This window comes from Equus przewalskii, chromosome 18 (genome assembly GCF_037783145.1).
Source record: "Equus przewalskii isolate Varuska chromosome 18, EquPr2, whole genome shotgun sequence".
NCBI classification, from domain to species: Eukaryota; Metazoa; Chordata; class Mammalia; order Perissodactyla; family Equidae; genus Equus; species Equus przewalskii.
Genome location: NC_091848.1, coordinates 7,019,006 through 7,031,613, shown reverse-complemented (window position 1 = coordinate 7,031,613; position 12,608 = coordinate 7,019,006).

Below are 12,608 nucleotides of genomic sequence, written 5' to 3'. Positions count from 1 at the left end.
CCTTTTTGCCTTCTATTTTCTCATTTTTTTGAATAGGAATTGATGAGGATTTTTAGGCTGCTTAATTTTAAAATGGCTTATGATGAGGATTTTTAGGCTGGTTAGTTTTAAAACTACAGATGAGATTCAGGCTCCAAGGAGTGGAATTGGTTTGCCCCTTTGTTGGGAAACATTTACATTTCTAAGGGAAACCTCTATCTGTGAAGATGCCTCCCTCTCTGTGCCAGGAAGAAGGGGGGATGGTCTTATCTCTAAAAGCTCTTAATCAATGCCAGAGGCAAGAACTTAAGTTGGTTACTGTCTGGCAACCTCATGTAACTGACCCCCCCCCCCCCCCAACAAATCCTCCTTTGTCTTTAGCCGAAGATAAAATTCAAGCGGTGACTTCTGCCATTTACTCAATCCGGTTTGATTCTTATCTACCATTTTAACTTTTTTACATATTCTTTGTCTTGTAAAGAGATAACTCACATACCTATGCCTTAAATTTAGCTCTAACCCTCAACTCGGGGCAGCAGCAGGAGCTCTGTCTGCCCGTGGGTCCTGTCCCCATGCCAGCGGGGGCAGCAGCAGCGGCTCTGCCTGCCAATGGGCTTTGTCCCCATGCCAGCGGGGGCAGCAGCAGCGGCTCTGCCTGCCCATGGGCTCTGTCCCCATGCCAGCGGGGGCAGCAGAAGCGGCAGCAGCAGAAGCTCTGACTGCCCATGGGTCCTGTCCCCATGCTATTCCACACTATTCTCTAAATAAAAGAGCACTACTGCCAGATCTTGAGAGTCTAAGAAATCTTTCTTTCGACTCCTCGGCTCACCGACCCCGCATCAGGAATGTTTATAATTCATTCCTACGCTTGTTCCACCATTGTGTTTTAGAAGTAGCTAGCTTGTTTCTTGAATTTCACAATTTACAAATGGAGAGAAATTTTGCCCCAAAATGGAGCATACCCATAGCCTCATCCATATCTAATTTAGATGATGAGATTTGGCACTTTTTAGCTGATGGAATTTAGATGAGATTTTGGACTTTGAGTTGTTGTGTAAAGGGATGTGATCTTTGGGGATGTTGGAATGGGGTGAACATACGTTGCATGTGGAAAGGATGTGAATCTTAGGAGGCCGGGTGACAGACTGTGGCAGATAGAGTAATTTCTCACAAAAATGTCCAAACTCTACTCCTCAGAATCTGTGATATGTTATTTTACATGGCAAAGGGGAACGAAAGTTGCATATGGAATTAAGGCTGCTGATCAGCTGACCTTACAAAAGGAAAATTATTCTAAGCCAGGAAATGCTGCCAGCCTCTAGAATATGGAAAAGACAAGGAGACATCTTCTCTGCTAGATCCTGTGGGGACCTGGATTTGGCCACCCCAAGATATGTCTCTTTGGCATGATGATTATTTGAGGCTCCTTACTTTGCAGACAGGAAAGCAACTGAAAAGTATAACTTGCTTACCCTTTTGTTAAGAGACATTTACATTGTAAAGGAACTCTCCGTCTGTAAAGATATCTCCCTCTACCAGTAAGAAGGGGGGGATGACCTTGTCTCTATAAACTCTTAATCAATGGGGAAGGCAAGGACTTAAATCTGCGTTTGTTTATTGTGCTTGTCTGGTAACCTCCTGTAACTGACTTCCCTCCCAACATTGGCATTTCTTTAAGGATTAAGCATCTTTCCTTAGGCTAGGAACTGATTGCTGCGCTCACCTGTGACCACCCAGCTCGAGACAATAGACTTGCCTTCTGCTATGCCCACTGAGATAGCAGACCCACTAACTGCTGTGTCCATCAAATGCTGTGCCGACAGGGCAATCTTGTGACTATTGTGGGAGGGACATTTCAATCACATGTGAAACACCCTGTTTGGGGGTATATAACCACTCTGTGCACCCCACTTCCCAGGCCATGGTCCTCATAAAGCTTTGTTTAATTTTCTCTTGCTATTCTGTCGCATGTGAACTTAATTCGTTCTCCAGCCAGACAAACCCACATTAGGTAGAGGAAAAGTCTTCCTCCCCTACAAGCCTCCAGAGAGGAATGCATCCCAGTTAGCATCTTTATTTTAGCCCAATGAGACATATTTCTTATTTCTGATCTCCAGATTTATGTTGTTTTAAGCCAATATATTTGTGGTAATTTGTCACAGCAGCCGTAGAATACTAGTACAACATTTTACCCCAAACAAAATACTTTCAGGAAGTCAAAACTACAGTCCTTTACATTCTTAAAATAAATTATGTAAAGCTGAATTTCTTAGATTATCTTTCTTTAAGTGAGGTATCAAATTCATTCATTCACCTTTATTTACTTCTCTACATCCTTCAATTTTAAATGTCAACTTCAAACAATTAATACATATATTTTTTCTGTAGTTACTTCAGACATAAACCATAAAAACTATTAACTGCATAATAATCATCTTACACTTGAGTTATTATGATTTCGACTGGTTAACTGGTTTATTTATAATATGAGTTTCCACAGAGAAAAAGTAAGTCTGATAATAGGATTAAACTAAGCTTACTATTATTTTATGTTTAAGGAGATATCAAATAGGTAAGATTAATAAAGCAGAGAAAGAAGCAGAACATTTTTATAAACTTTCTGACTTTTACAAATAGCATTATGTTCTTTGTATTCTATAAGTAAACATGCTACACTCCTACAAAAAGGAGCTTACAGCTTAAAGAAAATAGCAAATACATAACCAACTACATACAAATACAAAAAGGACTATAGCAACTGACATAACAAAAATGTCAACAAAGGGCATTGAAGACACAAAGAAATAAAGGATAGGTATTTTGAATATATATCTTTAGGAATTTATGCTAAGTTTACCTAGGCCATCTAAGTGCTGTAATTTCATATAGATACACAGGGAAGAATTTTAGTTTTAAGGATATAGATAAAAATATTAGATTAAAAATATATATCTCCTTTGGAAGAACTAGATTATACTTTACATTTTAAGATGATTTAGGTAGTTAGAATGCTCTCCTCGACATCCTCTTCCTCAATTTTTTTTGCATTATTAACAGCTAAATATCTTTCAATATCCTATTAATTAAATTTTCATTTCTGCCAGGAAACTTTCTTTCAACTCTTTGTGAATAACTATTGGAATATCCAATCAACCAATGAAGTGCCCTTCATGGCCTATGAACCCCATCCTGGACTATCTGGTATGGGATTCATAGCCATTTCTTCACCATTTATTTGTGGAGCTCAAGAGCAAAACATGGCTCGAATCACTCACTCAGGGACAGATAACAATAGTTTAATACTGTGCTGTTCATTTTTGGACACTCTGGAATACTTCATTAATGCTACAAGTGTCATTAATATCACGATCTAGTGGAGGACTCATTTAAGTTTTAGCTCTCTATAGGCACCCAGGAGTCAGGAGGTGGGAAAGATAACAGGATTTATGCAACCACATTGCAGAGACCAATACCAATACACCTCGTTCTCTCTTTCTTTTTCTTTTCTTACACAATAACATCTTCAGGCAGTTGGGAAGTCTAGACTGCATCTCTTGCCAGGAAGTGGATGGAATCTGATCCTGGCACCACCCTCCCAGCTGACTGTCAATGGCTTATCACACTGCAGCCATGACCTGTATCTTTGCCCTGCCTCATTAAATTTCATTTGAATAAAATTCACATACAGCAAAACACACAGATGTTAAGCATACTTTTGATATATTTGCAAATATACATATCCTTATATCAAACACCCTAATCAATCCCACAAATAACTTTCTGTGTTTTCTTGTTTTTACTTTCAATTTATACATAAGCTTTTACATTCAGGACTTTGGCGCATCTTGAATTAACTTTTGCACATGATGTGAGGGAGAGATCAAAGTTCTTTTTTTTTTTTTTCCTTGTATACTTACCATGGTTCTACTTACGAGTTTTCAACTTTACAATGGTGTGAAAGCCAGATGCATTCAGTAGAAACTGTACTTTGAATTTTGATCTTTTCTCGGGTTAGAGACATGCCTTACAATACTGTCTCCTGATGCTGGTCGGCAGCAGGGAGCTGTAGCCAACCCCACGCCTTTGTCAGCTACGGAATCATGAAGGTAAACCCTAACACACTTACAACTATTCTGTACCCAGACAACCATTCTGTTTGTCACTTTCATTACAGTATTTAATAAATTTCATGAGATATTCAACTCTTTATTATAAAATAGGCTTGTGTTAATTTTGCACAACTATAGGCTAATGTAAGTTTTCTGAGCTTATTTAAGATTTAAGGTAGGCTAAGCTAAGCTACGATGTTTGGTGGGTTAGGTGTATTAAAAGCATTTTCAATTTACAATGGGTTTATCTGGAGATATCCCCACTGTAAGTTGAGCAAAATCTGTACTTTTTTTTTAAAGATTTTTTAAAATTTTTTTCCTTTTTCTCCCCAAAGCTCCCCCGGTGCATAGTTGTATATTCTTCGTTGTGGGTCCTTCTAGCTGTGGTATGTGGGACTCTGCCTCAGCATGGTTTGATGAGCAGTGCCGTGTCTGCGCCCAGGATTCAAACCAACAAAACACTGAGCTGCCTGCAGTGGAGCGCTCGAACCTAACCACTCGGTCACGGGGCCAGCCCCAGGAAAATCTGTACTTAACTAATTCATTAAAAAAATCTCCTTTCTTCCTTGGATTACCCTCAGAGCTTGTTGAAAATCAATTGACAAAATAAATATGGGTCGTCTTCTCTACTCTATTATCTGTTCCATTGACCTTATCTTTCCATAGGCCAAAACCATACAACTTTTATTAATAAAATTTAAAGAAAGACAGAAATTCAATAACATGAGTCCTCCATCCTTCTCTATTTTTTTCCCCAAGATTGTTTTACAGGTTTTCTATAGATCCTTGGGATTTCTATGAAATTTTTGACTCAACTTTGACATGTCTATCCAAAGAGAAGTCTGCTGAGATTTTGACTGGAGTTGTTTTGAATATATAGATCAAAGTAGGGAAAACTGACAGCTAAGCAATATTGAGTCTGAATCTGTGACTATATCTACATATGACTATATGACTATATATACCCTATATCTATTCATTTATTTAATTCTTTAATTTCCTTTAACATTGCTTTGCAGTTTATTGTGGAGAGGTCTCACACATCTTTTCTTGAATTAGAATATAAAACAACATAAAAACTATATTTTTATGCCATAATAAATGGTATTTTTTCTAAATTTTATTCCTAAATTATTACATACAATTCTAAAATCACTTTTATTCTTTTCAAGTTTTATTGAGATATAATTGACATACTACATTGTATAAGTTCAAGGTGTACAGCATATTTATTTGATATATGTATATATTATGAAATGATTACACAAGTTTATACTTTTTCATGAACTTTACCCAATTTTCCCACCTCCATCCCCTTACCTCTGGTGACTACAAATTTGATCTCTGTTTCTATAAGTTTTTTTAGATTCCACATACAAATGACATCATACAGTATTTGTCTTTCTCTGTCTGACTTGTTTCACTTATCGTAATGCCCTCAAATTCCACCTATGTTCTCCCAAATGGCAGGATTTCCTTCTTTTTCATGGCTGAATAACATTCCATTATATGTATATATATGTACTTTTTCTCTTCTTCTTTTTTTCTTTTTCTTGCTGAGGAAGATTTTCCCTGAGCTAACATCCACTGACAGTCTTCCTCTTTTTGTATGTGAGCTACCATCACAGCATGGCCACTGACAGACAGTTGTGTAGGTCTGTGCCTGAGAACTGAACCCTAGCTGCCAAAGCAGAGTGCACTGAACTTAACCACTAGGCCGCTGGGGCTGGCCCTGTATCACATTTTCTTTACCCATTCTTCTGTTGATGGACACATGGGTTGTTTCTATGTCTTGGCTATTGTAAATGATGCTGCGATGAATGTTGGGGTAGAGATATATTTTTGGGACAGTGACTTTGTTTCCTTCGGATCAATACCCACAAGTGAAATGGCTGGTAGTTCTATTTTTAATTTTTTGAGGAACCTACATACTTTTTTCCATAGTGGCTGCATCTGTGTACCTTCCCACTAACAATGCACGAGGGTTTCCATTTCTCTATATTTTCATCAACATTTATATCTTGTCTTTTTGATGATAGCCATTCTAAGAGGCATGATGTGACACCTCACTGTTTTAATTTGTATTTCCCTGATGATTAATGATGTTGAGTACTTGAATATTTTAATTGGAAAAATGTCTATTCAGCTCTTCTGCCCATTCTATAATTGGATTGTTTTCCTGCTATTGAGTTGTGTGAGTTCCTTGTATGTTTTGAATATCATCCCTCTATCAAATGAGTGATTTTATTTCATTTTGTAGGTGGCCTTTTCGTTTTGTTGATCATTTCTTTTACTGTGCAGAAGCTTTTTAGTTTGATGTAGTCCCACTTGTTTATTTTTTATTTTGTTGCTTATGCTTTTGGTGTCATATCCAAAACACCACTGCTAAGACCTATGTCAAGAAGCTTTTGCCTATGTTTTTCTCTAGTTATGGTCACTGGTCTTACACATGTTTTGAAATTTGCTTTACACCACTTCACTTTATAAAAGACCGACATGAGTATGTGTTTGCTAACCAAGAGAAATACAAAGAGGATTTCTGCTTTTACAAAAAGAGGCAAAAAGCAAAAATAGTATTCAGCATTTGTTTCACAGAAAGCCATTATAGAAGCTAAGCAGTCAAGCATACTGTCATATTTCAAGCCTTCCACATCAGCCACATCAGCACAGCAGACAACATACCTCTACTTTCAACAGTGAGGCAGGTAGACCTTGAAAAAAGTGTAGACATTAGTGACCTGCCTGCCCTGATGGATTCAGATGACAATGAGATGTTAATAGATGACCCTCTTCCTCTCTCTCCCGCACCCCAGTTTCCTGTACCTCCCACCATCCCAACCTCTGAAGACTCATTCTAACACAACATCATCACCACCACCACCCCTCAGCTTTCCAGTGTGCTCTCCATCTTCCCAATTCAGGTAAGTGAAACTACAGTGCACATATATTATTTCTATTTTACATTGGCTGTGTATTTATCACATCATTCCTGCTTTCACTATATGTTAGTGTTATTTTAGGTCTTATGTGTTATTTGGTAGGTTATTTTTTGGGTCTAGAAATGCTCAAAAATTTTTCCCATGTAAATTAATGGTAATTGCTTTTTGGCTTTATGCCATTTTGGCTTATGAAAGGTTTCATAGGAACACTCTACTTACAGATAGAGGGGAAAATCTTGTCTAAGTTTTTAATCCATTTCAAGTTAATTTTTGTGAGTGGTGTAAGATAGGAGTCTAGTTTTATTCTTTTGCATATCCATATCCAATTTTCCCAGTACCATTATTGACAAGACTGTCTTTTCTTCATTGAGTATTCTTTGTTCTTTTGTCAAAGATCAGTTGACCATAGATGCATGGATTTATTTCTGGGATCTTTATTCTGTTCCATTTTTCTATGTATCTGTTTTTATGCCAGTACCGTACTGTTTTGATTACTATAGCTCTGTAATGTAGTTTCAAATCAAGAAGTGTGTGATGCCTCCAACTTTGTTCTTTCTCAGAATAGCTTTGGCTATACAAGGTCTTTTTTGGTTTCATATAAATTTTAGGATTCTTTTTCTACTTCTGTAAGAAATGCCATTGGACTCTTGAGAAGAATTGCATTGAATCTATAGATGGATTTGGGTACTATGGGCATTTTAACAACATTAATTCTTCCAATCCATGAGCATGGGCTATCTTCCACTTTTTGTGTCTTTTTCAATTTATTTCATCATCATCTTACAGTTTTCAGTACGGAAATCTTTTACCTCCTTGGTTAAATTTATTCCTAGGAATTTTATTAACTTTGATATTACTGTAAGTGAAACTGTTATCTTTATTTAATTTACAGATAATTCATCATTAGTATGTAGAAACACTACTGACTTTTGTATGTTGATTTTGTATCCTCCAACTTTACTGAATTTGTTGATTAGATCTAATAGTTTTTTGTGAAGTCTTTAGGATTTTCTATACATAAAATTATGTCATTTTTAAATAGACAAAATTTTACTTCTTCCTTTCTAATTCTGATGCCATTTTTTTTTTTTCTTGCCTGATTGCTCTAGCCAGATCTTCCAATACTATGTTGAATAGGAATGGCAAGAGTGGGCACCCTTGCCTTTCTTCTGATCTTAGAGAAAAATCTTTAAACCTTTCACCATTGAGTATGATCTTAGCTGTGGGCTTATCATACATGGATTTTGTTAAGTATATTCCTTCTACACCTAATTTGTTGAGAGTTTTTATCATAAATAAATGTTGAACACAATCAATTTTATATATTGACTTTGTAACCTGCAATATTCTTGAATCCCTTTAGTAGTTATAGTAGTCACTTTGTAGATTAGATAGACTTTTTAGGTTATTAATCATATAGTATTTGAATAATGAGAATTTCACATTTTCCTTTTCAATCTTTATGTCTTTTATTTAATTTTCTTGTCTTATGTTACTGACTAAGAGCTGCAGTACAATGTTTAAAACAATGTGTGAGAGTTCACATCCTTGGCATGGTTGCTATTTTAGGAGGGGAACCATTCAATATTTCACCAATAAGTGTAATATTAATTATAGAGTTTTTGGTAAATCCCCTACATTATATTTAGAACATTCTCTTCTTTTCTCTTCTAGTTTTAGTTTGCAGAGGGCTTTTAAATATAAATGGATATTGAATATTATCAAATGCTTTTTCTACATCTATTGTCATTTTTTTCTAGTCTCTTAGTATGGTGAAATATATTGATTAATTTTAGAAATTTAAATCAATTTGACATTGTTGAGATAAATGACACTTGGTCATGCCATATTATCCTTTTTAAAGAATTTTGGATTTGATTTACTAATGTTTTGTTTATGAGGCATATTGGTCTGTAGTTTTCTTTTCTTATACTCTCCTTTTCATAAATTATTATCAGTGGGACCAGCCCCGTGGCTGAGTAGTTAAGTTCTTGCACTCCACTGTGGTGGCCCAGGCTTTTGCTGGTTCACATCCTGGGCATGGACATGGCGCCACTCATCAGGCCACGTTGAGGAGGTGTCCCATCCATGTGCCACAACTAGAAGGACCCACAACTAAAATATACAACTATGTATTGGGGGGATTTGGGGAGAAGAAGCAGAAAGAAAAAAAAGTAGATTGGCAACAGTTGTTAGCTCAGGTGCCAATCTTTAAAAAATAAAAAAGAAATTATTATCAGAGATTTTCTCTTTTATAAAATAATTTTGGAAGTGTTTCCTAGTGTATATTCTGAAAAAATTGGGGTAAAATTGGTACTATTCCATCTTCAAACATTTGTTAAATTATTTCTGTCATTGATTTCTAATTTAATTCTAATGTGGCCAGTAAATATACTTTATAATATTTTATTATATTGAAATTTATTCTTTGAGCCTTGCTTCTTGTACTTTGAGATCTGTTTTTAGGTGCATAAATATTAAGGATGGTGATGTCTTCCTGATAAATTATCCTTTTTCATTATGAAACATTCCTCTTTATTTCTGGTAATATTCTTTGTTTTAAAGTCTACTTTAACATTAATAAGGAGAAACCAGTTTATTATGCTTACTGATAGCATGGTACATCCCTTTCCATCTTTCTACTTTCAGCCTACCTGTGCCTTTTTATTTACTATGTGTGTATTGTTTACAAAATATCATTTGTTCTTGACTTTGTATCTGGTGTGAAATCTCTGCCTTTTAATTTGAGTATTTATTCAATTTATATTTAATATACTTGTTGATATAATTAAGTTTAAGTTTATCATCCTTCTCTTTGTTTTTATATATCCCATTTATATTTGTTATTCATTTCCTCCTTTCCTGTCTTCTTTGCATTAAATGGATATTTTTTAGCTTTACATTTACTTTTCACTACTGACATTTTGGCTACACTTTGTGCAGTTATTTAAGTTGTTGCTATGAGGATTTTAATATACATGCTTAACCTACACAGTTTGGGATTAATAACATCCATTTCATGTGAAATTATGAACTTTCTGACAGTACAATTTCAATTATTTCCTTTCCATGGACTGTAATTGTCAAATACTGCATATCTATGTATTTTATAAGGTGCTAAAATACAGTGTTGTTATTTTGTTCTATACTGATAGTTATTTTCTAACCTAATTAAGAGAAAAAAGATAGTTGCTTATATTTACACACATATTTACCATTTCTGGTGTTCTACATTTCTTCAAATAGATCTATGTTTTCATCTGGTGTTATTTCCCATTAGCCTAAAAAACTTCCTTTAGAACGTTTGATGTATAATTCCACGAGGAACATTTTTCCACTTTTTCCTACTTTTGTTGACCTGAAAATTCACTCTCACTTTTTAAAAAATATTAAAAGAAAATTTTGAACAAATATAGGATCTGGGTTGACTTTTGCTCTGTTCTCATTAATTTTTGAAATTTTCCCACAATGATGATGTACCTAGTAGAGTTTACTTTGTATTTACACTGCTAGAGGTTTGCTGAACTTCTTGGAACTGTAGGAAAAATTGATACATATAATATCTATATAAATGGTTATATGATCTATGTATATTTACATAAAATATAGAAATAATTTAAAAAATCTATAATTTTATATATGAAATTTAGTTTTGTACATATAAATACAATGATTTTATAATATATATTATATAACATATATTTAATATATTGATTATATGTAATCAATTATATATGATCAAATATGTATTATATAATGTGATTAATATATTATAATATATAGGTGATTATATATATTTTTATTTATACATTATAATATGTATATATATAAAATATCCAATTTTTTTTACTTTCCAAGCAATAACTATTGAAACATTTGTTTCTGTTCCATCTTTTCCTCTTTTCTTCTCTAATAACTTATATATAATACCACTTGATATAGTCCCACACATCACTGATTGACACTAGAAGTGCATTTATATAATAAGCTCCAATCCGCAACTTAGGATCTATTCTTTAGGTCAGGTCTAGGGTCCCTCTGCACAGAGTTTAGTGGCTTCAAGGCAACGTTAGTTTTCCTTTTTCTTATTAACTCTTCAGTCTTCTAGTGTCTCCCATGGCATTATCACTGTCTAGACTCACAATTTTTCCTGATTCAAGTGGCATAGGTAGCTGATACACTAATATTGCATAGAAGTCATACTTTTGGCTGAGAGAGTTTGCCTTAAGAAGTAAATTTTACTTCCCTAATAGAGTTGGTCTCCTGCAGAGCTCCATGGAAACCTCCTACAGCCTAGTGCTTAAGGCAGTTAACTCTGGTAGAATGCTGCGGTGGTGAATCAGTCTCCCCTTCCACCACCTTCTATGCTGCAACAATAAGGCTTCAACCCAAGCTTTTGATTCACAGGGGAAGTGGCTAGTGTTCCCCAACCAAGAATGCTGAGTTGACAGGAAAGCAAAGCTGGTGACCAAAGACCTCATTGTTAAATGCTGTGGACAACAGTAGAGGGGTAAATGCTTCCCTCACTATGCAATTTAAAAGCCCTGCAAGGGTCAGGATACCTTTCCTGGGTTCTAACGTCTGGTCTTGCCAGATATTTATGCGATGTCTGATATGTTGAAACACTGCAACTTACTTCTACCACTATTTATGCTTTTCCTCTGATAAACTTTGGTCCAGTCAGCCTTTTATGTGGGCTTTTTGGTCACTCATTGTCATTTGCTTGATAAGAACTTTGGTTCTTATACTAGAATGTTCTTTTATGTTATTCTCAGAAAGTTAAAGAAAAATTATGTACATTTAGTTAAGTGTTTCATTTTCCCTAACCCGATCTTATATAATATTGATGGTACATGGTAAAATAGGTGGCATTATAGCACAGAGGAATGGAGTATAATATAATATTTCAAATAATCAAAGTAACAAACTCATCCTTATAGTCCAAAGGCATCCAATAATGTTCACAGGGCACCTACTCTATACATCAAGTGAATCCCCAAGGGAGTCATGGTCATTGTTTAAAAGAAAGTGTTTTAAACATAATTGCTTTTTCTATGGAAGAATAATTTTTGATACCTGGCAGTCTATGGTAACCATTAAGTTTTATACTGTTGAGTATGATTTTATCACATTTTGAAAGAATATTTGCCCTGAACATAGAATCCAATTTTTCCTTCTAATGGTCATTTTGCCTCGAAAGTTAGTCATCAGATTTCTTTAAGGAGAATTATTGTTTCATATTCCTTTTCCACACCATAATGCTTCATAGAAACTGAAATGTCAAGAATATTACAAAACTACCTCATATTTGCTTTGGCTCTACAGTTCGCTATTCACATAATTATGATTATATCAGTCATAAAATCCTGCATGTTTCTTATATAAACTTAAATATGTAGTAAAGTAGGCAGTTTTTGATCTTGCAATGCAAGTTTATTCTTTGCCTGAAGATAAACATGGAACTTACCTAAAACAAGAATTGTGATTTAATCAACCTAATAGCATATGTAAAGGCCCATTCTATTTTTACTGTGAAATGCCTGTCCATCAAAAAACATAATATAGTTATAATAATACTGAT